The following is a 27,591-nucleotide window of genomic DNA, read 5'->3' on the forward strand; positions in this document are numbered from 1 at the left end:
CCCAGCCACCCAAGATTTAACATGGATCTACTCTTCAGAGTTTTGTTCTGTCACATACTGTACTGAGACCTTTCAAAGTCTTTTACTTTGTACTGTATCCCTTTTGGCAATAATGATTTACGAGGAATATTAAACAGGCATACTTTATCACATCTCTGGGACAAGTGGGATGTAAAACCAGACCTTTTTTCCAGAGGCCCCTACTACTGCATCATAAGTAGCTGTTTGTAATACCTGTTACTGAGACTGAGTGACTATTATGAACAACTAAGTTATCTACTTTTTTTTTATCCCTGATGAAGGGCTTTCGCCCGAAACGTCGATTTCGAAGCTCCTTGGATGTTGCCTGAACTGCTGTGCTCTTCCAGCACCACCAATCCAGAACCTACTTCCGAATCAGACTGCTGAACTGCAGGTTGTCGCTAAGGGAACTTTTTTATTTGAATTCCACAAATTAACTACCTTGTTTCAGCAAGTTGATTAGGCAAGGTTAAATGAAAATCTCCGACCTCTTTGCCAGGTTGAGGTAATAACATATCTGAACAGGTAGAGTAGAAAATGCCTAAATGAAAATTTCAGCTCTGTTCCAGATTATAGTTGTTTGCTTTTAATACCTACTCAGTTGCTTATGCTTCATCTGAGCATGTTTCTTTTCCCCATGCTAGGTATAATCATCACCTAACAACAATAATCATTTCACTAGCTTTAATTTTACAGAAACAAAGCTGAGTAATTTCCAGTTTTTAAAAATGTGTACCACACTAACCTCTTCCTTTTACCATGTTCAGTTGATCTAGAAGTCTTTTTGTCCTCAGCCTTTTTATTTATTTTTTACCATCTTTACTGTTTGTGATTAACTGTTACATTGCATCTGGTAATACTCTGAGGGGCCTTGTGATAGTTCTATGACTTTAAAGTTGCAATATCAATGCAAATATTTAAGTGCATGTGTTAAAAATAGAGAGAAGCACAGAAGAGACAGTAGGTGGGAGAGAGACCTTGGGAACACTAGATGACCGTATATAGTGCCTATACTGGGAAGAGGTGCTGATATCCAATATTCCTGGGATGTGGAAATATTAAAAGGAGATCTCATGATCCTCTCATTAAAAGGAGATCATATGGGGAAACAATCCAAGGATGTCAAAGCTTTGGGGAGAAATATAAAGGAGTCAGAACTGGGAGTGTAGGGTCTGCAGAAATTTGGGATTAATGCTAGAAGTGGAGTTGATCCCAAAGTGTGCATGTATTGTTGATGAAACTGTAGGAATTAGCAGTATTGGCAAATCTAGTATCTAGGATAACTGCAGAACAGTTCAGGGATTCCTGGTCTTACAACGCTATGTAAGAATTTCAAGGAACTGGGACCTGTGAGCGGGATCTTGCTAGCATGCAGCAAGACCTGGACAACTTTCAGGCTTGGGAAGGGAAGTGACAAATAACTGGACCAACTATAAAAACAGCATGGTTGACAAGCTGGTTAGAGACTGAGAATTGTGATTCTTTCTGACTCCCAAAGCCTGTCCACCATTGACAAAGAATTGTGATGGAATACTCCTTGCCTAGATGTGTGGACCTTCAACTGTACTGAGACACTTGACACCATCCAGGACAAGGGTAGCTTAATCAGCTTCCAATACCCCAGTGCATAGTGACAAAAGTGGCTACCATCTACCAGACGCACTGCAGGAACTTAGCAAGACCTCTTTTGATAGTCCTTTTAAACCTGCAACCTCTATTACCTATGTGGACAAGAGCTGCAGACACGTTTGGAATTGTCGTCATTTCTCCAGTTACAGGGCAAATCTTGGAATGCCCTCACTGGGTTTACCTGCAACACCTGGATCTCAGTGGCTCAAGAAGGCAGCTCTCCACTATCCGAAGGGAAAATAGGGAATAGGCAGCAAAGCTGGCCTTGCCAATATATCTCACATTCAATAAATTTGTAAAGAAAACAATATAGGAAAGTCTGAAGATCTAGAGAAAGAAAGATCTGCAAACAATAGGGAAGACCTTGGACTTAGTTGTGGGCATTAAATTCTGCCTGGCCATTGTTGCCCAGATCCCCTGAAGTTTTTATTAAAGTCCAGGAACGGGGAGCACTCAAAAGAAAATCTTGAAATCTAGGAAGAAAGACTGAGGCCTAACTCTTGCTGCTATTTTATACTCCCAACATATCTGATTTGAAAGATGCATTTATGCAGCCTTTGCATTTCTAACAATGTAGGTTTGCTGGCCTTGCAGTCTGGGATCATCATTGTTACAGGTGGAGGATCTACTGACCTCCGTTGCAGAATGATGCTCTTAGAATTGTTGGCATATATATTGCAGCCTTATTTTAAATTTTTTTTGTAATTTCTTTCTATGTAGTTTGCTAGTATTTGATATTAATAATGTAAGCTTGTCATTGTGCAATTAAGTCATCTTACCTGGGTCGATTTGGGGTGTTGGGAGGAACAAGTAATTGCAGCAATGTAAATTTAACTGGAAAGCTACCATTAGAAGCGTGAACTTAAAATTGACAAGAGATGTGGGAAGATATTATTTATTAAGATCTTTTAGATGGATATCTGAGTGTGAAGCAGAACAATGTTTGATTTCACACCGTAACATACATTCTTGTTTTGTATACAGTTTTACGATGCCCTGTTTCCTACATTCTGAAATTACTTTGTTTGTACTCCGCTTGGAAAGCCAAAAAGAAAGTGTATAACTATAGTTGTTAATATCTCAAGATAGAATTTGTCATGGTAAATGAACATGCTCAAAAATTGGACTGTTTGCTAGTACCTCAAATAATTATTTAGTATTAATGTAGCAAACTATCCACTGTGCACAACATAAAGGGATATCATGCTGGCTATAAATTCCACTAAATTTGGTCAATTCCTACCCACCCTTTCCAGTAAGAACAAAGTGAGATGCTTTTAAAACAGAAATTTGACTTACAACCTCATTTGTGTAGTAATTCTCTTGCTGCCATTTTAATTGCTCGTTGTATTTCAATGCAGAATTAAATGGTTGCTCCCAGCAAGTAGATCTGCTTCCTATGATTTAATTAATACCCTAAAGAATATTTATTCAGCTTTTAATGCCTATCCTTAATTACCCTTGAAAGTGGTAGTGAGCTACTTTTTTTGTTTGAACTGCTACATTCCACATTGTAGGCATACCGTAGCGCTATTAGGAAGTGTGTTCTTAGACCTTGACTCTCTGACCAGTGAAGGAACAGCGGTGTAGTTCCATGTCAAGATGTGTAACTTGGAAGGTCATTTGCAAGTGGTGGTTTTAGTTCGCTCTAAGAGCTGGCTCTGAGGAAGCTGGATCAGTGTCAAGTACTTTGCACGTGTAAATAAAGCATGACCTGGTGACAGGATACCGGCCTCTGTAGGGTTATTACAGCCACACCACCAGGCATTAGTCTGAAGATCCTACACCTTCATTCCTACTTTGGAAAGTATATCTCCCCTTGGGTAAGAGGACCCAAACTTTTCAGGTGCAATCTCACTCAAGTTTTACAGAATTTAAGCAAGGCTTACTCCTATTTCTTGCAATAAAGGCCAGCATAACATTTGCATACCTACTTGCTTTCTGCATTTGCTTGAAAAGAATCATGTGAACAAAAGTGTCAAATGTAATAAAGGCAATTGGTTGAATGATGAATACAACAACCATCTGAATGTATCTCTTGCAGAAATGTCAATTAATACTACAAGGAAGCTCAATGAGATACTTTTGTGTATACTTTAGTAATGTTACGGAAGGCTATTGTTACTTGTGTTGAGAGCCTATGGATGTTTGCGCATGGTAAAATGCAGGTGGTGGTAAAAGTCACCATAGTCATTGGGCTGCTGTCTCATTAGAGAGAAAGAGATTGAGAGATTTCTGGCAGTCACCACACCACCGACAAAGGACGAGCTTGAGAAGATGGGACTTTCGTGGGAACCTCAGCCAGTGTAGGAATTCAACCCGCACTGTTAGCGTCATTTTGTTCATTAACTAGCCATTCAGCCAACTGACTCTGACAGGTGCCGGCACCTGTGGGGGACTGCCTGTAGATTATTATAACGTAAGCTGCTGCTTTTTAAAAAAAATACTTAATGAGATATGAGCATCACTGGCCAGGTCAATGTTTATTACTCATCCCTAACTGCTGAGAGGGCCGTTAAGTGTCAACCACATTGCTGTGGATCTAGAGTCACATGTAGGCCAGACCACACAAGGCTGGCAGTTTCCTTACATAAAGGATATGAGTGAACCAGATGGAACAATTTAGCTGAGCTGACTTTCTGGCAACATAGAATCATAGAGATACTGCATGGAAACAAACTCTTCAGTCCAACTCATCCATGCTGACTAGATATCTTAAATTAATCTATTCCCATTTGCCAGAATTTGGTCCACATCCCTCTAAACCCTTCCTATTTATATACCCATCCGGATGCCCATTTAAATGTTGTATTTGTGCCAGTCTCTACCACTTTCTCTGGCAGCTCATTCTGTATGTGCACCACCTTCAGTGTGGAAAACATTGCCCCTCGGGTTCCTTTTAAATCCTTTCCCTCTCACCTTAAACTCCTGCCCTCTTGTTTTGGACTCCCCTACCCCGGGGGAAAAAGATCTTCGCTATTCACCCTATTCTTGCCTTCATGATTTTATAAACCTCTACAAGGTCACCCCTCCAGATCCAATGCTCCAGGGAAAACTGCACCAGCCTATTTAGCATCTCCCTATAGCTCAAACCCTCCAACCCTGGCAAAATTCTTTTAAATGTTTTCTGAACCTTTTCGAGTTTCATAACATCCTTCCTATAGTGGAGAGACCAGAATTGCATGCAGTAATCCAAAGGTGGCCTAACTAATGTTCTGTATAGCCATAACATGATGTCTCAACTCCTGTACTCAACACACTGACCAATAAAGCCAAGTAAACCAAATGTCGCCTTCACCATCCTTTCCACCTGCTATTCCACTTTCAAGGAACTATGAACCTGCATTCCAAGTACTCTTTTTTTTGTTTGATAACACTCCCCAGGACCTTCCATTTAAGCTTGTACGTCATGTCCTGATTTGCCGATCCAAAATACAACACCTCACATTTATCTAAATTAAACTCCATGTGCCACTTCTTGGCCCATTGGCCAATCCGATTAAGGTCCCATGGTATTCTAAGGTAACCTTCTTCGGTGTCCACTACACCTCCAATTTTGATGTCATCTGAAAACTTATTGACTGTATCTCCTGTGTTCACATCCAAATCATTTACACAAATGACAAAAAGCAGTGGATGCAGCACCGATCCTTGTGGCACACCACTGGTCACAGGTTTCCAACCCTCCATCACCATCCTCTGTCTTCTATCTTTGAGTCCGTTCTGTGTCCAAATGGCTAGTTCAATGTGATCTAACCTTGCTAACCAGGCTACCATGGGGAACCTTGTGGAATGCCTTACTGAAGTCCATATAGATAATGTCCACTGCTCTGCCCTTATCAATTCTCTTCATTTCTTCTTTAAAAAAACTCAATCATGTTAGTGAGACATGATTTCCCACACAAAAACCATGTTGAGTATCCCCAATCAGTCCTTGCCTTTCCAAGTGCTTGAAATTCATCGCTCAGAATCCCCTCCAACAACTTGCCTACCACTGATATCATGCTCACCAGCCTGTAGTTCCCTGGATTTTCCTTGCCACCTTCCTTAAATAATAGCACCATATTAGCCGCCTCCAGTCTTCCAACACTTCATGCTTGGCTATCAATGATCCAAATATCTCAGCAAGGGGCCCAGAAATCACTTCCCTAGTTTCCCCACAATGTTGTAGGATACATCTGATCAGGTCCCAGGGATTTAAAACGCATCCAGGTGGTTAAGACCTCCAGCACCACCATCTCTGTAATGTGGACAATTTCCAAGATATCACTATTTCTCCAATTTCTCCAGCTACCATATCCTTCTCCACAGTAAGTACCAATGCGAAATACTCATTTCATATCTCAACATGGTAGATACTAGTTGAGGTTGCAAGGGAGTAAAACATACTTATATTTTGAGGTAATAACTTGTGCTGCTCCTGTTCTCACACCATGGAGCTGAAGATCATACTTTTCACTAGTCAGCATTACCAGGAAATGTGCACAAAGTTGTCAGGTGACATGCATAAATGGGTCATCTATCTGGTTTAACGGTTGTTCGTGACTTTGCTATGGCATTTTGAAGATTTAGTATCATCTTCTGCATTTATTCCTGTGTTCTGCAGTTTCTTCTCAATTCATTAGCTTCATCTGTCACCTACTGCAAAGCAAGCTTCAACTTTTTATTCAGCAAAGTCCCTTCTATTAACATATATAGAGGCTGCCTTTAATTATCCTTCCTTTTTTTTTGTGCTTTGGTTTCTTATATTCCTTGCCACTGCTTTGTCATCCTGAATATTTCCTGCCACCCAGTTCCCTAATTTGCCAACCAAATGTTTAATGTTCTCCATATTCTACCAATTAAAATAGCAAATTTAAAGTCCAACCTGCCACAAAGGTTTGTCATCACATGTCTGAACAGTTTGAATAAAAATATCTACTGACACAGACAGAGTTCCTAATAGGCTGTCTAAAATTAACATAAGTCAGTTGGTCTGAGTTGAATGCTCTCAATGTCTGGAAAAACATCAAGCCAATAAAATAAAAATCTAGAAATAAAGGTTATGCCCTGCAACTTAAGGCATTCAATCAGGTTCCACATGGGTGACTGGTTAGCAAGGTTAGATCTCATGGAATACAAGCAGAAATAGCATTTGGATACAGAACTGGCGCGATGGTAGAAGACAGAAGGTGGTGGTGGAGGGTTGTTTTTCAGACTGGAGGCCTGTGACCAGAGGAGTGCCACAAGGATTGGTGCTGGGTCCACTACTTTTCATCATTTATATGATCTGGATGTAAACTTAAGAGGTTTAGTTAATGAGTTTGCAGATGAGACCAAGATTGGAGGTGTAGTGGACAGCGAAGAAGGTTACCTCTGATTACAACGCAACCTTGATCAACTGGGCCAATGGGCTGAGGAGTGGCAGATAGAGTTTAATTTAGAGAAATGTGAGGTGCTGTATTTTGGAAAAGCAAATCTTATCAGGACTTACACACTTAATGGTAAGGTCTTGGGAGTGTCGCTGAACAAAGAGACCTTGGAGTGCAGGTTCATAGTTCCTTGAAAATAGAGCTGCAGGTAGGTCGGATTTTGAAGAAAGAATTTGGTATGCTTTTCTTTATTGATCAGAGCGTTGAGGATAGGAGTTGGGAGATCATGTTGTGCCTGTAGGGGACATTGGTTAGGCCACTTTTGCAATATTGCATGCAATTCTGGTCTCCTTCCTATTGGAAGGGTGTTGTGAAACTTGGAAGGGTTCAGAAAATATTTAAAAGGATGTTGCCAGGGTTGGAGGATTTGAGCTAAAGGGAGAGGCTGAATTGGCTGGGGCTGTTTTCCCTGGAGCATCAGAGGCTGAAGGATGACCTTCTAGAGGTTTATAAAAGCATGTGGGCATGGATAGGTTAAATAGACAAAGTCTTTTCCCTGGGGTGGGAGAGTCCAGAACTAGAAGGCATAGGTTTAGGGTGAGAGTGAAAGATACAAATGGGACCTAGGAAACAACATTTTCATGCAGAGGGTGGTGAGTGTATGGAATGAGCTGCCAGAGGAAGTGGTGGAGGCTGGTACAATTACAGCATTTTAAAAGGCATCTGAATGGGTGCATGAATAGGAAAGGTTTAGAGGGATATGGGCCAAGTGTTAGCAAGTGGAACGAGATTTGGTTAGGCTATCTGGTCGGCATAGATGAATCGGACTGAAGGGTCTGTTTCTGTGCTGTACATCTCTGACTCCGTAACTTCAAGAACCCTGTTTGTTTTAGGTAAACCACGTTTTATATTGTGTCTCTCTCCATGGACTGCATTTCCTACTTTTGTGTATCACACATAGCATCGAATGGATGTTCTTGGACATATGTTAAATGAAGTGCTTTATTTTAAGTAGTTAGATCTGTTCCTTTGTTAGGCAAGCATAATGGAGATACACTGCAGCAGGAAAATCTTGTATAGTTACAATGGAGTACCAAACAAATAGTTGTCAGGAGCAGGTTCTCTATGCAGCAGTCTCATTTCAACATCAACCATTCCTACAACCATCTGGATGGAATTAAGTACTTCTGTGGATTAAACTATACTCAATATGTATTCTAAATAAAATGTGTGAAAATTATAAATCTATAATTTGATTATGAATGCAAGAATATTTTTGCCATGCACAACAGATACTTTGAATTTGAAAGTAACTATGGCTTCTGAAAGGAAAATCTCTACAATTTTCAGTAAAATTGAAACTGATGTCTTTGAAAACTGAGAAAACCATTTAGATTTTCCATCAGCAGTTTCATTAGTGTGAAACTTAGTACAGGATATTAATGTGTGCATATATAGTGCCTTAATTTAGATTTGATATGGAACAAATTGACTTCATTAAGCTATAGCATTATTACTAAAGATGGTAGTTGCTTAAAATGAACATCAAATACAGACAAATTTGGCTCAAGCAGTTATGCACTAACAGTAAATGAGTATCATTTTTTATCATGTCATCATATCAAGTTAAGTGTATTATAACAAATAATTTTGCTGTAAAGTATAGTAATGTAATAGAATAGACATTAAAAGCACATATAAAATTAAATATAATCATACACCGTTTGAGGATTTGATTGCAAAGTACAGGCACAAAATGGTTGGAAATGATAGTGTTTTGAATAATTCATATTCAAAATAAAATTTAAGTTCTTATCATAGCTATTTAGGAAATCAACAGACTAGAACTCAAAATATTGATCTTGACTCTTTCAATATTTCATTCACTGGTTGTTGTGAATTTTCTTGGCGATAGTACTTTTATAAAAAAAGATCTTATCTAGGTTTGAAAACTGCAGGATGTGGGAGTTTAAGCAGCAGTGGGGAGAGAAGGTCACCAATTCTAATTTTAAAGATAACACAACCACAAAGTTGTGATTAAAAGAAAACGGATCATACATTGTAACTTACTTGAATTTAAAATAATGTTTTTTTTTAAGTGCAATTGCGGTGTTTTCTTAGGAATTTGATAAACATTAAAATATTACTTTTACTTGTAAACTGACTAAATTGTTTCCATCCTCATTTTCTGAATTGATACATGACAACTTGAAAACAACAAAAGTGATCTCTCCCTCACCAGCACAGCTTAAGAGAAACACTGTTAACATGTCTCTGAGATTCCCACTTATCTTCTGCTGAGGTTTTGTGGCCATGTGGAAAAGATTGAGAGGAAAGTTATGAAAGTATACAAATGAGTTCTCGACTAGAGCGCACGTAGATCTTTGTACTTTTTGTTATTTTCCACCAAAATTGTCTTCACTAAATTTGTGAAGTTCAAAGTTGTCTTACATTAAGTGAAAGCAGTACTATAAGTGACCCAACTAATGCACCTCATGTAATTTGCATTTATATTTATAATACCCGTCCCATGTCAAACATAGCCTGAGGGCTTTTGCACAGTTTCCGACAATTCATCTATATTGCCCTTTTGTTCACTGTTGCTGGGTCAAAATTCTGGAACTTTCAGCCTAACAGCACCATGGGTATACCTACAATACATGGAAATCAGCCATTCGGGGAGCTGGCTTACCACAACCATCTCAAAAGCAATAGTGAAAGTTGATCAAAGATGGCCTAACCTGCATTGTCTACACCTCTTGAAAGAATATATTAAGAAAAGCGCTCCATATTATGACAGCAAGAGAGCCATAGAAAATGGACTTTCTCCATTGTGCCTTTGCAATAGCTGCCTCAAGATTTGAGAAAGTGCTGTATTTTTGTTTCACTTGTTTTGGACAAAAAACCTTTCTGGAATTGAATGCCTCTCCTGATCCTACACAATAAATTCAACTCTCTCTCTGTCTGACAGGGGGTTGTGTAAGAACCATGACTTTTTAATGCTGTCTTTAAATACTGTGGACTAAAAGTGGAGAAATATTTATTTTAGGAAAACTAGAAGGATTTAGCAGATGTCTGCATAATTTCACAGCAAGGAATTTGATACCTGGATGTAGGTTTGCTTGCTGAGCTGAAAGGTTCATTTCCAGATGTTTTGTCACCTTACTAGGTAATATCTTCAGTGGATGTTATGCAAAGCAATGCTCACCACCACCTGATGAAGGAGCGACGCTCCAAAAGCTAGTGTGCTTCCAATTAAACCTGTTGGACTATAACCTGGTGTTGTGATTTTTTTTTAACTTTGTACACCCCAGTCCAACACTGGCATCTCCAAATCCTGAAAATTCCTTCTTTCTATTTATATGATTGGGTTTATTTGGGTTGGTAATGTTATTTCCTGTGGTGAAGTCACTTTTTTCAGGGGGTGGTAGATGGGGTCTAACTTGATGTGTTTGTTGATAGAGTTCCAGTTGGAATGCCATGCTTCTAGGAGTTCTCGTGCATGTCTTTGTTTGGCTTGTCCTAGGATGGATGTATTGTCCCAGTCAAAGTGTTGTCCTTCCTTATCTGTATATGAGGATACTAGTGAGAGAGGGTCGTGTCATTTTGTGGCTCGTTGGTGTTCATGTATCCTGGTGGCTAGTTTTCTGCGTGTTTGTCCAACATAGTGTTTGTTACAGTCCTTGCACGGTATTTTGTAAATGACGTTATTTTTGCTCATTGTCTGTCAGTATAGGATCTTTCAAGTTCATCAGCTGCTATTTTAGTGTGTTGGTGGGTTTGTGGGCTATGATGCCAGGGGGTCTGAGTAGTCTTGCAGTCATGTAGGGGAGAGTGGCTAGGGTTTCTGGACGTGTTTTGTGTGTCTGTCTGCACTCTCCCCTACATCAAAGACATCTCGGAAATGACTGCCAGACTACTCAGACCCCTTGGTATCATAGCCCACAAACCCACCAACACACTAAAATAGCAGCTGATGAACTTGAAAGATCCTATACAGAAAATGAGCAAAAATAACGTCATTTACAAAATACCGTGCAAGGACTGTAACAAACACTACGTTGGACAAACACGCAGAAAACTAGCCACCAGGATACATGAACACCAACTAGCCACAAAAAGACATCACACTCCCTCACTAGTATCCTCACATACAGATGAGAAAGGATACACTTCGACTGGGACAATAAATCCATCCTAGGATAAGCCAAACAAAGACACGCACGAGAACTCCTAGAAGCATGGCATTCCAACTGGAACTCCTATCAACAAACACATCGAGTTAGACCCCTTCTACCACCCCCTGAGAAAAGGAACAGGAAGTGACTTCACCACAGGAAATAACATCACCACCGGAAATGACATCACCTACCCAAATAAACCCAAACATATAAATAGAAAGCAGGAATTTTCAGCATTGCTTTGCACGACATCCACTGAAGATGTTACCTAGTAAGGCAATGAAATGTCTGGAAATGAACCTTTCAGCTCAGTGAGCAAACCTACATCCAAAACCTCAACCTGAGCTACAAATCTTCTCAAAACTTGCTAATTTGATACCTGTTGTGAAGTCTGTATCTATGGATTCCTACATAGTATAGCTGATCAAGGGGTTGAGCAGAAATGTACAAGTGAAGCTGATTGGTTTTCACGGGACTGAGCAGGTTGGAACTGGAAACAAGTTACAGACAAAAACAGAAAAGGCACAGAAGCCTGTGCTGCTGTTCTCACGGGCAAAGCTGCCTGTTCTCCTATAGTTCTAAACAAAATTAGATTAAACTTCTGGAAAAATAGTTCCATTGCCTGTAATTGTTCTTGTAAATTGATATATTTAGTTATTTTCCAGTCTCTCTGTACTACTTACAATCCGATGGAAGCTTCCAGAGAGACAACTGATCATCAAGGGTCTGGCTAGTGAAAGATGGCTCATCTCAACATTTGGGAGCAAAGACCATTGAACTGACTTTCCAGTTTCTTTTGTCTGCTTGTGCCAATAATCTTTTTTCCCTCTTTGTTGTGTGTTTTACAGTTTAATAAAAGGATTAGAGTTTTTTAGTTAGTAGTGATGTATGCAAATAGTTTATACCTGTTTACTTGTAGCTATAGTCTATTTACTTGTAATTACTAATTTTTGCTTAGTTCAGAAACCTGGTCCATGCTTCCCATCAACCTTTTTGGCTGAAAGCCAATTAAATTAGGGTACTGTGCATACTGTTTTTTTTTTAAAATATTCCACATTTGGTATGACTCTAGGAATAGCAAGGCTCAATTTGTAGTATGTTACTCCAGAGGATCCCGGACCCATCACCTTCTGTCCACGTTCAGATGGGATTGTTAGTCCTTAGCCAAGGGCTCACTCCACTTTAAAATGGTATTGATGGAAATTATTAAAATTTTGTTTAAAAACTTTAGAATAGCTTTGGAAATTTTCACTGAGGGTGGCCATGCATGTTTGGAAAACAACGTTGTGCCATTTCATACTAAAATGTGTTAATTTATGGTGGACATGATTTATGCCATTGTCTGGTTTGTCAAACCTGTAATTGGGTAGAATATATTTGAAGTAGCTTTTTTCTAAAATAAATGTTAATTCCAGTCACTTTTCATCAGAGAGAAGCTAGGTTTATGCTGGAATCACTTAGTAATCCAGAAAAGAATCTAACAGCTGGATCTAATTGGCATTTTTCAAAGCCAATTCTGGAGTGCAGCACTGAATCGAAATGCTAGATGGTTAGATCTCTGACATCATGTCACAGTGGAGCAGAAGAGAGAAAGTTTTGTGGGGGTATTAAGAGGGCTGAGGACAGTGATAGAAAACTCCCAGATGTGTATATGGAAATCAGAGAAGATTATTGTGGAGAGGTTTGGTCCCAATTGGGGTAGGCCACAAGGGGTTGTACTCGAGTTCATGAAGCACATGAATATACATTTAAGTTATTGTGGGCAGGGGAGGGCAGTTTGTGAGATGATGATGTCGTGAGGACCTAATGCCAGAATGATTAACTTGGAAGGCTATGAGAAAATGCTTTGTCTCATTTTAGCACTCAAGAGTACTGGAAATGTGTTTATCTTTTGCATTCAACCATCCTCACTTCCTTTCAGCTGCCTAGTTTCTCAAGATCTGGGAAATCATAGCTCCCAGCCCTTACTGATGGACTGCTCCCTTAGTGAGCTTTTCACCTGGTCATCTTCCCTCACTCCCCAGTCTCTCTTTTCCAATACCAAAAATCTTAATTTTAGCTTACTATTCAACCCAAAGCCACCTGTTTTTGGGGGTTAAAATTGCACCATATAACCTGCTGGCTGAAGTGTGAGGAGTGATCATTTGACTTAAGCATCAAGGATGCAACCATACCACTGCAAGGGATTACTCATTTTAGAGATGGGAATAAGCTGAGGGGGAAAAGACAATCAGAAAATAAGAGAAAAGAATGTTCATATTTCATGAAATAAAATGTTAAGCTGTTTCAATCCTCATTGCTGACTGGAGAATAATCAAATTAAAAATAATTTTGAATCAAGTACTATGGTTCATTCCTGTTTTGACCAATTTGTGCAATTAATGTAACAGCATGAACAATATAAATGCATTCAAAAGTCAATATTTCCCTCTGTTCAATAGCTTTGCACATACAAATTTATATCTGACACAAATATCTGTGTTTTTCTGTCTGTCTGTCTCTTTCTCTATCTCTTTTTTCCCTCTCTCTCTCTTTCCCCTCTCTCTCTTTCTCTCTTTCCCCTCTCTCTCTCTTTCTCTCTTTCCCCCCCTCTTTCTTTTTCTTTCCCCCCTTTCTCTCTTTCTTTCCCCCCTTTCTCTCTTTCTTTCCCCCCTTTCTCTCTTTTTCCCTTCCTTGTTGATTTAGCGCTTGAATGTTGGCTGACATCACCTTGTGATGACCCATCTGAAATTGGAAAAAATTACCACAAGAGAAATTTAACGTAAACCCAATTTCTGCTATTATGTACAGTTTCATAGTCACTTTACTGTCTTCAAAAATCTCTTTACTTCAATATTTTCATTTACAACCAATGAAGGAATTGATGTTATCTATCCTTTTTGTTCCTACCATCTCTTGTGGCTCAACGTCATGTGTGGGTGGCGGAAATGAGTATATGATGAGCACAATTAAAGCAATTAAAAGACAATATTTCTTAATTTCTTTTATTGCGATTTCCAAAAATCCAAGTAAATTTTAGAGCAAAAAGTTTCTGCTCTCATTTTAATTTGACTTTAGTTCATTGAAATGCAACGTATAAATACTTTTTTTGGATTTAAAGATCGGTACAGCATTTTAGTTTATATTATGATGGAAAATAATAGAATTGAATGTTCTATAAATCCTCATTCTTTGCTGTCTTACTCATTATATGTTTAAAATATTATTGAAAGAAATTATAGTTCATGTTTTCTTAACATGATGAATTTACTTAAAATTTGAGCAAGTATGTTAATGAGCATCAGTTGATAATGCAGTCACTAAAGGCAAATGAATATTGATGGTTAAACCAATCAGTTATGAGGCATTTACCAGTCTCATACTCTGCAAATGAATTGTGTTCATATAGCACCTTTCACTGCCTCCATTGCACCTTTATAACCAATGAAATACTTTCGAAATGTGGTTGCAAATACAATATAGGAATCAGCAGCCAGTGTGTGCCTGGCAAGCTGCTAAAATAGCTATTCAATAATGTGTGATGCTGATCGAGAAAAACCGTGGTCTGGGCATCACTAGCTCCCTACTTTTCTTTGTAATCATTCCATGGGTTCTATGATGGTAGCTGAGGCCACTTGTTGGCAGCTCATTCAAAAGACACCATTTCCAGTAATTCAGCATTCAGTTACTGTTTCATTGAAGTGTCAGCCAACTAGATTAGGGTACTCAATTCTTAGGATTGATTATGAATCGACAGCATTCTGACTTGGTCATTTCTATTATCCACTAAGTCATAGCTAACCTGGATCAGCATGCTTATTGTGTCCACGCGCTGATATTTTATAAAGGAAACTATGTAATTTGTTTGTAATACTAGCAGTTAACTGGCATCCTGAGGGTTCATAATTTGGTTTATTATTTCCACGTACTGAGATACAGTGAGAAGTGTTGTTTTGCAATTCTATAGACCGATCGTACCACACAAAGTGCATGAGGTAGCAGGACAGAGTGCAGAATACAGTGTTACAGCTGTTGAGAGAGTGCAGAGAGAGAAAGATGTTAAAATTCAGAAGTTCATTAAAAACTCTGATAACAGCGGGGACAAAGCTGTTTTTGAAGCTGTTCATACGTGTATTCAAAATTTTATCTTCTGCCCAACGGAAGAGGGTGGTAGAGAGTATAACTGGGCTAAGAAGTGTCTTTGGTCGTTTTCCAGAGGTAGCAGGAAGTATAATGGGAGTGAATGAATGTAAGGCATGTCTGTGTGATAGACTGGGAAGTGTTCAAGAATCTCTGTAGTTTTTTTTGTGGTCTGGGGAAGACAAGTTGCCATATCATGCTGAGATGCACCCAGAAAGTGTGCTTTCTATGGTGCATCTATAAAACTTGATAAGAATCTTTTGTGGACCTGCTGAATTTCCTTTATCTTCATGAGGAAGTAGACCGTAATGACCATCACGCCCACATGGATGGACCAGGATAGATTGTTGGTGAACATCACTTCCAGGAACTTGATGCTCTCAACCACTTGCTACTCCGCTTTCTGAAGTCAATGGCCAGCACCTTTGTTGTGCTGACGTTGATGGAGATTGTCTTTACACCATGCGGCTAAACACTCAACCTTATTCTTGTACTCTGGCTTGTCATTGTTTGAGAAGGATGGTGTTGTCAGCAAACTTGTAAATGCAGTTTGGTTGGAATTTGGCTACATTATCATGAAGTGTGTCTGGAGTACAGTCGGGTTCTGGGTATGCAGCTTTGTGGGACACTGGTGTTGAAGAGTACTGTGGAGGAAGAGTTGTCTCCTATTCATACTAATTGCAGTCTATGGGTCAGGATGTTGAGGATCCAATTAGAGAGGGGGGAACTGAGACGTAGGTCTCAGATTTTGGCAATGATTTTGTTTGAAATTATGGTGTTGAAGGCGGATCTGTAGTCAATAAGTAGGGCCCTGAAATCGGTATCCTTGCTTTCCACATGTTCTAGCGGTGAATGTAGGGCCAGGGAGATGACATCTGCTGTGGACCTGTTGTACCAGTGGATGAATTGCAAATGATCAAGGCAATCTGGTAGACTGGAGTTGGTTAGCCATAACTAATCTGTTGAAGCACTTCATTATTATAAAGGTCAAAGACAGTGGTTGGGAGTCATTGACGCACTCAGCATGATTTTCATTTGGCACTGGGATGAGAGTTGTTGTCTTGAAGCAGGTGTGGACCAGACTGAAGTAAGGAATGTGAGTGAAAGCTCCCACCAGCTGTCAGCACAGGATCTTAGTGCACGACTGGGCACTGTGTTCGGGTCAGTTGCTTCTTGTGGGAACTTTTATTTTAGTAAAAGGAGCAAAAGTAGGCTATTAAACCATTTGAGCTTGCTCCACCATTCAGTAAGATTATTGCCTGACCTGATTATGGCCTTAAACCAACTTTCCTACCGCTTCTTTGTAACCCTTGACTCACCTTAGAATTCCATACATTTTCAACCTGCTGCAAAAAGAAAATTTTTCCTCGTCTCCATCTTAAATGGTAGTACTTCTATTTCAAAACTGTGCCCTTAGTTCCAGATGTTCCCATGAAGAAAAACATTTTTTTTCAGCATCTATACAATCAAGTCCCTTCAGAATGTTGTGTTTCAATAAAATCACCTCTCATTCTTTTAAACTCCTAATGAGTATAGGCCCAACCTGCTTAATCCTTCCTCAAACAAGAAAAATCTTCACCCTCATCATACTGAACCTCCTCTGAACTGCTTCTAGTGTAGATATGATCAAGCAAGGATCAGTTCTTCTTCCTAACTGAGCTCTTCCATGTATAATCCCAATAAAACCAAACATGATTATTGAGTTGGAATCCATGTGGGGTGAGTCTGAGCCAGAGGCAGTCACTGAGGAATGTGATGTGGCTATGGAAACAAGTTTTAGCAAATACCTTGTCAAACACCAGAAACAACAGTGAAATTAGTGACGACGAACAGGTAAAAATATTGCAACAAAAATCCTGTCAGAGAGAGGAGCAGAACTAGTTCTGAAGAAGGATCACTCGACCTGAAAAATTGATTGATTTCTCTCCACAGATGCTGCCAGACCTGCTGAGCTTTGTCAGCAATTTTTGTGTATATAAAGATTATTGAACTTGGTAAATGAATATTAGAAATAAGTAACTTTCCAATTTAGATGGAGCAGACACAACCTGTTAATTACAGGTTTTATTTATGGTCATGTTATAAAGAGGGTAGATTATATCCTTGCATTCATAATTAGAGCTGCAAATGACAGTGGGGTAAAACTGAATTTTATTGTACATATTTTCTGAATGGAAAGTGGGGAAACAAAAGACCAATTTGGAGGGCCAATCAACTGTAACCACACAGTTGGAAACATATTCATGAATTTTGGTTGGGTTGCCATGTAATGGCATCTTGAGAGAGTGCATAAAACAATCATTTGACTCTAATAAGGGAATTTAATGTCAGTATTAGGACATAATCCAGAAATGTATTTTTGAGCAGTTCAATCACTGGGGTTGCTGAGTTGAAGGTTACCTGGTCTACATCTAGTCTAATAAATTATCCTTAAAGGGATGGCTGGAGGCCACCACCAAAATATATTTTTCTTTGCTTAAATTTTCTCTGGCTGTCAGCACTATTTGTGGCACGGCAGACAGAAATTGAAGATGACCTGAAAGATTAGCTGACTAGAGACAGGATAGGCACTCATGATTAACTCAAAATATTGAAATAAGAGGCAAAGATCAATTTTGGTTTAGTCTTGGACCAGTCTCTGCTCCTGTGTAGGACATTTGGTTTGCACTTAAATGATTTTATCACCCATTCAAATCAGGAGCAATACTAGATTTGATATTCTCTATAAGGTTGTCTTTGTCACTTAGTTAAAAGTTCTATTCAAGGATACGTTTGCAGTCATGTTATGCTGTTTTCCAGTTCAAATCGGGACTTCAAACAATCATATTCTCTTTTTTGATCTTATGTATTGGTGAGGAGGCTGTAAAGTACAAACATTGCTGTTTACTTCCCGTTTCCTATCCTGTTTATAATCTGTTTGAACTAGAGAATATATTAAACTAAATATTTGAACACCATGTCAACCATTTGAAATATTGTTTTGGGTATGCGGATACCACAAAGTAAGGGAGATTGCTAGAATTTGGAATAAAACATAGATAAATGTTTATAGTTGAATTTGTGAGGTATATTTTCCTCTGTGTAATATAAATGTCAAATTCATTTACGACAAACAAATGATAAACATTTAATTTGCAAGGAGATGCTGTTAATTTATGTAATTTTTAGTAATGGCATATTTGCAACATTTGGTTCCGTTTTAAATGGGTACTCCATTTTAAGAAGGAAATAAAAGTAACTTGCAATGGAAAACCTACACTTATAGATTCGCTAGGGTGTTGCCAAGAATTATCAGTTGCAATAACAAGACAAATGTGGGAAGCCAGTTTCTCTTATTTTTCCATTGGAGATAAGTTGATAAGGATCTTCAACGTTATGACAATGTGCATGATTATTTCAGTTATTGATTGTTGAAGTGGAACAAGAGGGCACAAGTTTAAAACAAATGCAGAAATAGTTAATGAAGTTAAAAAAGTGGCATCAATCAGCCATGAAAGAATGTGTGATAAACAAATAAGAGAAAGAATTCCAAAGAACTCAGAAGGTTAGTTAACTCAGTTTCTCTAATGATGCTGCGAGACATGCTGAGCACTTTGAAATTATTTTCTCTTATAAAAGCAAATAGGTAGCCCATCTAGAGAGAAAACACTAGCACAGTATTTATGGTTCAGCTGTTGTGCGGAAATTTTAAACAACTTTGCCTCTGCAAATGGTATGTGCCCATGCAGCTGACTTGTTTCGGTAAAGACTTACTGCTCCATTCCTACTTGATTCTTGCTTGCTAAAATCTTAATTAGGCCCTTAACCAGATGAGGCATCCGTCTGACTTGGGTAAAGGCCTCATTAATACATTCACACGAAGTCCTATGACTTCATTGGACTAGAAATGATGCTTAGCTTGCCTGGGTGATCTAACCACCAAAGACAACTCAGTTTTAAAAAAAAAACGACCAGCAAAGCAAGTCAGAAAATTTCCTGACTGAGACCAGGGGGAGCAGGATTAATTTGCTATGTATAAGACCATAAGACCATAGGACATAGGAGTGGAAGTAAGGCCATTCGGCCCATCGAGTCCACTCTGCCATTCAATCGTGGCTGATTGGCATTTCAACTCCACTTACCCGCATTCTCCCCGTAGTCCTTAATTCCATGTGACATCAGGAGTTTATCAATCTCTGCCTTGAAGACATTTAGCGTCCCGGCCTCCCACTGCACTCTGCGGCAATGAATTCCACAGGCCCACCACTCTCTGGCTGAAGAAATGTCTCCGCATTTCTGTTCTGAATTTACCCCCTCTAATTCTAAGGCTGTGTCCACGGGTCCTAGTCTCCTCGCCTAATGGAAACAATTTCCTAGTGTCCACCCATTCCAAGCAATGTATTATCTTTGTAAGTTTCTATTAGATCTCCCCTTAATCTTCTAAACTCCAATGAATACAATCCCAGGATCCTCAGCTGTTCCTCGTATGTTAGACCTACCATTCCAGTGATCATCCGTGTGAATCTCCGCTGGACACGCTCCAGTACCAGTATGTCCTTCCTGAGGTGTGGGGACCACAACTGGACACAGTACTCCAAATGGGGCCTAACCAGAGCTTTATAAAGTCTCAGTAGCACAACGGTGCTTTTATATTCCAACCCTCTTGAGATAAATGACAACATTGCATTCACTTTCTTAATCACAGACTCAACCTGCATGTTTACCTTTAGAGAATCCTCGACTAGCACTCCCAGATCCCTTTGTACTTTGGCTTTATGAATTTTCTCACCGTTTAGAAAGTAGTCCATGCTTGTATTCTTTTTTCCAAAGTGCAAGACCTCGCATTTGCTCACATTGAATTCCATCAACCATTTCCTGGACCACTCTCCCAAACTGTCCAGATACGTCTTCAGCCTCCCCACTTCCTCAGTACTACCTGCCTGTCCACCTAACTTCGTATCATCGGCAAACTTTGCTAGAATGCCCCCAGTCCCTTCATCCAGATCATTAATCTATAACGTGAACAGCTGCGGCCCCAACACTGAACCCTGCGGGACACTGCTTGTCACCGGCTGCTATTCCGAGAAAAGAACCTTTTATCCCAACTCTCTGCCTTCAGTCAGACAGCCAATCCTCGATCCATACCAGTAGCTCACCTCGAATACCATGGGCCTTCACCTTGCTCAACAGCCTCCCGTGTGGCACCTTATCAAAGGACTTTTGGAAGTCTAGATAGACCACATCCACTGGGTTTCCCTGTTTAACCTACTTGTCACCTCTTCAAAGAATTCTAACAGGTTTGTCAGGCACGACCTCCCCTTACTAAATCCATGTTGACTTGTTCTAATCTGACCCTGCTCTTCCAAGAATTTAGAAACCTCATCTTTAATTATGGATTCTAGAATTTTACCAACAATCGGGGTTAGGCTAATTGGCCTATAATTTTCCATCTTTTGTCTTGAAACTTTCTTGAACAAGGGGCTTACATCAGCGATCTTCCAATCATCTGGGACTTTCCCTGACTCCAGTGACTTTTGAAAGATCTCAACCAATGCCTCCGCTATTTCCTCAGCCACCTCCCTCAGAACTCTAGGATGTAGCCCATCGGGGCCAGGAGATTTATCAATTTTAAGACCTTTTAGCTTTTCTAGCACTTTCTCTTTTGTAATGGCAACCATACTCGACTCAGCCCCCTGATTCCCTTTAATTGTTGGGATATTACTCATGTCTTCCACTGTGAAGACTGACACAAAGTACTTTATTAAGTTCTCCAGCTATTTCCTTATCTCCCATCTCTAGGCTTCCAGCATCAGTTTGAAGTGGCCCAATGTCTACTTTTGCCTGTCATTTGTTTCTTATGTATTGAAAGAAACATTTACTATCATTTCTAATATTACTGGCTAGTCTACCTTCATATTTGATCCTCTCCTTTCTTATCTCTCTCTTTGTTATCCTCTGTCTGTTTTTGTAGCCTTCCCAATCTTCTGATTTCCCAGTGCTCTTGATCACTTTATAGGATCTCTCTTTTTCTTTAATACATTTCCTGATTTCCTTTGTCAGTCATGGCTGTCTAATCCCTCCCCGGATAATCTTTCTTTTCTTGGGGATGAACCTCTGTACAGTGTCCTCAATTATACCCACAAACTCCTGCCATTTTTGCTCTACTGTCTTCCCCACTAGGCTCTGCTTCCAATCTATTTTCGTCAGTTCCTCTCTCATGCCCCCATAATTACCTTTATTTAACTGTAACATCATTACATCCGATTTTGCCTTCTCTCTTTCAAAATGCAGACTGAACTCTACCATATTATGATCGCTGCTTCCTAAGTGTTCCCTTACTTTAAGATTTTTTTATAAAGTCTGGTTCATTACATAGCACTAGGTCCAGAATAGCCTGCTCCCTTGTGGGCTCCATGACAAGCTGTTCCAAAAAGCCATCCTGTAAGCATTCCATGAATTCCCTTTCTTTGGATCCACTGGCAACATTTACCCAGTCCACCTGCATATTGAAGTCTCCCATGATCACCGTGACCTTAACTTTCTGACATGCCTTCTCTATTTCCCGGTACATGTTGCGCCCCTGGTCCTGACCACTGTTAGGAGGTCTGTACATAACTCCCATTATGGTTTTTTTGCCTTTGTAGTTCCTCAATTCCACCAACACAGACTCCACATCATCCGACGCTATGTCATTCAGTGCCATAGATTTAATTTTGTTCTTAACCAACAAAGCAACACCGTCCCGTCTGCCTGCTTCCCTGTCCTTTCGATAAGTTGAAAATCCTTGAATGTTTTACTGCCAGTCCTGACCCCCCTGCAACCACGTCTCTGATATGCCTACCACATCATAATCATTCACGATGATTCTCTACAGTTGTGTGAACAATCTGTTTTGCTGCTCATTATAGTTTATGAACTCTCTGTACTGTTACTCACGATAAGATATATTTTTGCCAGAACCATTTCTAGGTAGGGAAATGCAGGGCTTGCCTGGTTTAACGTGGTAGAAATTAAACTTGGCAGCCTATTGAGAAGATGCTGTTGTCTTCAAGATGGATGACGGCAACTAAGTACAAATTATACATATGTGATGGACATTGCTTCAGAGACTGAGACCCAAATGGTAGGTCTTACCTCCTTTGAGATCAGAAGCTGCTCTTCACCTAAACCTGTGTGGCAGCTTAGTAAGTGATGCCTAAGGCACTCCTTAGCATTAACTTTTCCATACCCTTGCTTGCTACAATATTGACAAAGTCTGTACGTTTGCTTCCCCATGCCCCCTTTTTTCACAGAAAAGATGAGCCCTGTAATCCCTTTACATTCGTGATTCTGACCTGCACAATGCCAGTTGACTGCTGCTTGCCAGCCTTTTTGGATGATAGCCTGTTTTGGGGAAACAATTGAAGTCCAGGGGTTAACACAGCTGACTTTTCAAATAAAATGCTAAGTAGATTGTTCATTGATAGTGACATTTTCAGTTCATGAAGAACAGATGCTTATGCAATGAACTCCTGCAAATATATCCAGTGTTTCACTTGCTCCAGACCCTCTTAATTGACCCTCTACTTGAGCTGTAAATTTGTAAGCTAGCATTTGAAATATTGTGAGTAAAAGCTGACATATCCTGTTCTCACTGCAAGAAGAAAGGGAGCCTGTTATTATATGGTTATGATTATTGTTCATATCATATCATACCTTCTCAAATCCATAAAGGAAAAAATAGGCTTGAAGAAGTGATGGGATCAGAAGCAAAGGTTTGAAGTGGCTGCAGAATGAAGTTCAGCAATGAGTGCAGCAGTGGAGTTGAAGAAAGGCTCGTGAGTACTCGGGCTATGGATGTGCAAGTAAGCACTTAACCAAAATAAGCCTGGTCAAATAATTGACTTTTCCAGCATTGTTGCCAGATTCTCAACGTAAGCTTGCAAGCATCTACTGGTTAAGCCAACACTCCCCAGTTTAAGAGGACTATGTGCTTTGATATCCTTTACCTATCAGTTGAAAATTTTTCCTACTACTGAACCACTACATAAAGATCTTCCATGACCCAGTTTAAAAAATCTTGGGGCTTTTCCCATCCTTGATGTGACTGTGTGTATTCTCTCACTCACTCACTCTTTCAGTTGCCTGTATGATCGTATGCTCAATCAACTTTGTGGCCAGGTTTGATGCAGGTTGAAAATTCCCCCGATTAATCTTTCTATATAATTTTCTATAATAATGTAAAGAATAGGAATGAAAGAAGCTTTATTAAGCCTAGTAATATTAGGCATTAGTTGGAAGAAAATAAAGACTTTGACAATTCAACAAAGTCCAAAGACTGCTATTACCATCATGATTCCTCATGATAACTGGTTATTGCATTCACATGGTTTTCCTATCTGCCTGTCTGAAAGAATGAGTGAACAATGTGTTAAAGTGCTGAATTACCTCAGTAAACATTAAGTAACCTGGAGATATTTTAATATTAGCTATCAGTAATCATTTGAAATGGATAGAGAAAAACAAAAGTTAATTACTGTGCAAATCCATTCTACAGCAAATGGTTATTTTCTCTTTTATTTCTCAATCCCATTTTCTATACATAGCAAAGCATTGATATAAATGCATCCACTTGAGAATTGACCCATTTAACTTCCAGTGCTTCAGATGATAAAGTCCTGAGTTTGGTTTAAGTACTTCTATGTGAAGAAAGTGATGTCACATCCATAAGTATCAAACTACTTAAGGAATGTATTTTTCATTGGATGCATTACTGTGTTACTTTAAGATATGTAACACTTTTTGGGATTCAGCTATTGTGGAATCTAACCTATTTATATTGCAGAGGGGTAATTCACAGCATTTGCAGCAACAAAGGACAGCATGAGTACATATTCATGTTTAGATCCTTTATTAGAAGCTATCATCTGAAATGCTATTTTCAGGCCTTTAGAACTTAAAGGCAGCTTGCATTATTGAGCTGAATAGTTGGTGGCTGTTCATCTACACAATACTGTATAAGAGTGTCAAAGTACTAACATCTTGAAATGATACTGAAATACAAAAAATGGCATTAGTTATTCCTATTGGGAGAACTTAAAAAAATGCTTGCTTGATGTGTGATTTGTGTGACAACTCCTCAAAATTATTCAGATTAAATTTCAATATTCAGTGTAGTAAATGTTTGTGTTTTTATTGCTACAAGCGTGGTCTAATGAGTATTACCATTTGCTAATAAAACTTTTTCAAGCAAACAATACATAACATATCATCAATATTAAAAGTTGATTTCATGTTAAATGCAAAGGAAAGTCTGGAAGGAATTTTATTTCCAGTCAATTAGATTGCTTCGTAATGTTGCTAATAGATAGCTGCCTCATGTAGACTTGAATTACTAATTGTAAACTGTTGGGCCCCCAACTTAGAACTGACCCAAAGGCATCTGATTCTGGGAAAATGTTTCTGGTTAAGCACCCAGTATTCTTTGTTTGCTGCATACTGTGATTAGATACTTTTGCATTTTCTCTGAATATTAGAACATTTTTCACATTTGAAAATATCAGAATTTGATCACTTTCACTTTTTGTGTCAGTGATGTAACTCAGAGTCCGAGATGTATGGCACGGAAACAGACCCTTCGGTCCAACCTGTCCATGCCGACCAGATACCCCAACCCAATCTAGTCCCACCTGCCAGCACCCAGCCCATATCCCTCTAAATCCTTCCTATTCATATGCCCATACAGATGCCTTTTTGAATGTTGCAATTGTACTAGCCTCCACCACTTCCTCTGGCAGCTCATTCCATACACCTACCACTCTGTGTAAAAATGTTGCCCCTTAAGTCCCTTTATATCTTTCCCCTCTCACCCTAAACCTATGCCCTCTAGTTCTGGACTCCCCCACCCCAGGGAAAAGACTTTGTCTATTTATCCTATCCATGCCCTTCATGATTTTATGAACCTCTATAAGGTCACCCCTCACCCCTCCGATACTTCAAGGAAAACAGCCCTAGCCTATTCATCCTCTCCCTTTAGCTCGAATCCTCCATCATGGGTCACACCCTTGTAAATCCTTTCTGACCCCTTTCAAGTTTCACAACATCTTTCCAATAGGAAGGAGACTAGAATTGCACGCAGTATTCCAACAGTGGCTTAACCAATGTCCTGTACAGCTGCAACATGACCTCCCAACCCCTGTAATTGATACTCTGACCAATAAAGGAAAGCATACCAAATGCCGCCTTCACTATCCTATCTACCTGCAACTCCATTTTCAAGGAGCTCTGAACCTTTTCAGTTTATTCCCGTAATTAGATTTTCTTAGACAGATTTTGATGACTGAGATTACCATTTAATGGGCAGGAAAGACCTTGAAATAGAGATAGTAGACTTTGAGCTTTAAGGCTCATGGTTCAGGAGCCAGCATTTTGAAGGGGCCTTTCCTTGAGTTGATGGGGTGACCACCAGATTCATACATTGGGTTTCTTCTTTATGCAAATATGGCACTTATGGTGTGAAAAGTACAAGAATGGAGGCTTGTTTATATCTGCTCAAATCATGTGTGGTTCAATCAGAAAAAAGTTTCTTCCTGCTGACCCCCTGTGCAAGCTCCTCCCATGACATTATTTAAATATCTTGGGGCCTTTCCCACCTTTGGTGTGATTGACCAATTGAAGGAGCGAGTGAAAGAATGTACAATGTGATACGCAGCTCTAATTTCAGTCAAGAAAGAAAGACTTGCATATACGTCTGCCTTTTGTGTCCTCAAGATATGCCGTATGCTTTACAGTCAATTAAATACTTGTGAAGCATTGCTGCTGCAGCAGTGCAGGAAGTATAACAGCCAATCTAAAAACAGCAATATGACAATGACCAGATAATGTCTTTTTTTTTCTGCTGTTGATTGAATGATACTTATCGGCCCAAGACACTAGGAGTATCTCCTTCAAAATATTTCCATGGGACCTATTTTTAATTCACTTGAGAGATTTGATAGGGGATGAGTTTAACATCTTTTCCAAAAGACAATATCCCTAGAACCGTATCACTCGCTCCACCAGTGCCTTTTTAAATAGTGCAATGTCCCCTGTACAATGTTGAAATGTTAAGCTTGATTTTTGTGTTCAAGCACTGATGTGAGACTTGAGCCAACAACCTTCTGACTCCTTGAGCCAAGAATGTTACCCACAGAACCGCAAGAAATCATGCAGCTATTAACTCAAACATTTTCTTTCCCACTTTAAAAATAATTGAAAATCTGATTTGAATTTCTTTCCCCCAAAATCTTGGTTTTACAGTGTGATGCTGTAGGTTTTTAAGACTAAATAATGCTAAGCATATCCAGGGTCTTCAAATTTCACTGAGATGTTTACATTTTCGCATTTGGAAAATATCAATTTTAAATGAAAATGTCCTTTTTAACTTTAACACACACACTGTTTAATCAAATTTCATAATCAGTGTTTTGTTTATAGTACTTATTTCCTTCTATTTTGTGCAAGATACCTGGTATAGGATGTGTGAGGGAATCAATTGGATTTCAGAGTGAGTGGTAACCACAAATATGATCATCCTATCTTGAGCTAAGTATTTGTATTGTTCACCACCCCATTGCAAGATAGCAGATAATGGTGTCACGTTACATTGTTGGATACTAAGCTCTTATTCTGAAAAATTACCAGATGCCCAGTTGCAAAGTACTTTAAGGTTATATTCATCAACTAGCCAGTTTACCTTTTTACTGTAAACTATAATCTGTATTGGCTGAACTGTAAACTGATGGCTTTTGGTTTCAAGTAGTAAAAGTCTTAAGTTCAAGATGTAAGTGCAAAATCTAGGGCTAGATTTTTTTTCAAGAGGTGAGAGAAATGAAATGGAAATTTGAGTGGTCTGCTCATGCCTGCCCCGATTGTGAAAGGTTACATTCGAAACGTCGACTTCTGCACCTCCTGATGCTGCCTGGCTTGCTGTGTTCTTCCAGCCTCCCTGCTGTCCCAGGCATAGCTTTCAAAGGCTGCTAGTTGGAGCAATTGAAGACACCAAACTGCACAACCCCAAGCGCGCACGCGCACACACACGCTACCCTAGTTACTCATTTGGGAAATCCAGTACCATTTATATCCGCTCAGAAGGCGATAATCAGGGAGGTGGTGCATTGAGACCCAAAAGTGGCTGTGAATTGAATACTCAAATGTCTTACTTGATTGCCTGACATCTCCCAATGAACCTTCTCATGCAAAACTTAATTGATAGATTGGCAAGAAAGGAATGAGTATCTCTTGGGGCCAACTCATCCAATTATTGTCCTTCCTTACCACCTCCCAAAAGAAAC

General features: G+C 39.4%; 1 protein-coding gene across 4 annotated transcripts in view; it reads left to right on the top strand.

Moving 5' to 3' along the window:
* The window catches only part of ptpn11b (protein tyrosine phosphatase non-receptor type 11b), a 134,680-nt gene that overhangs the window by 65,309 nt on the left and 41,780 nt on the right, over nucleotides 1–27,591 (top strand). The window lies entirely within an intron of this gene.

This window comes from Chiloscyllium punctatum, chromosome 16 (genome assembly GCF_047496795.1).
Source record: "Chiloscyllium punctatum isolate Juve2018m chromosome 16, sChiPun1.3, whole genome shotgun sequence".
In the NCBI taxonomy this organism is placed as follows: domain Eukaryota; kingdom Metazoa; phylum Chordata; class Chondrichthyes; order Orectolobiformes; family Hemiscylliidae; genus Chiloscyllium; species Chiloscyllium punctatum.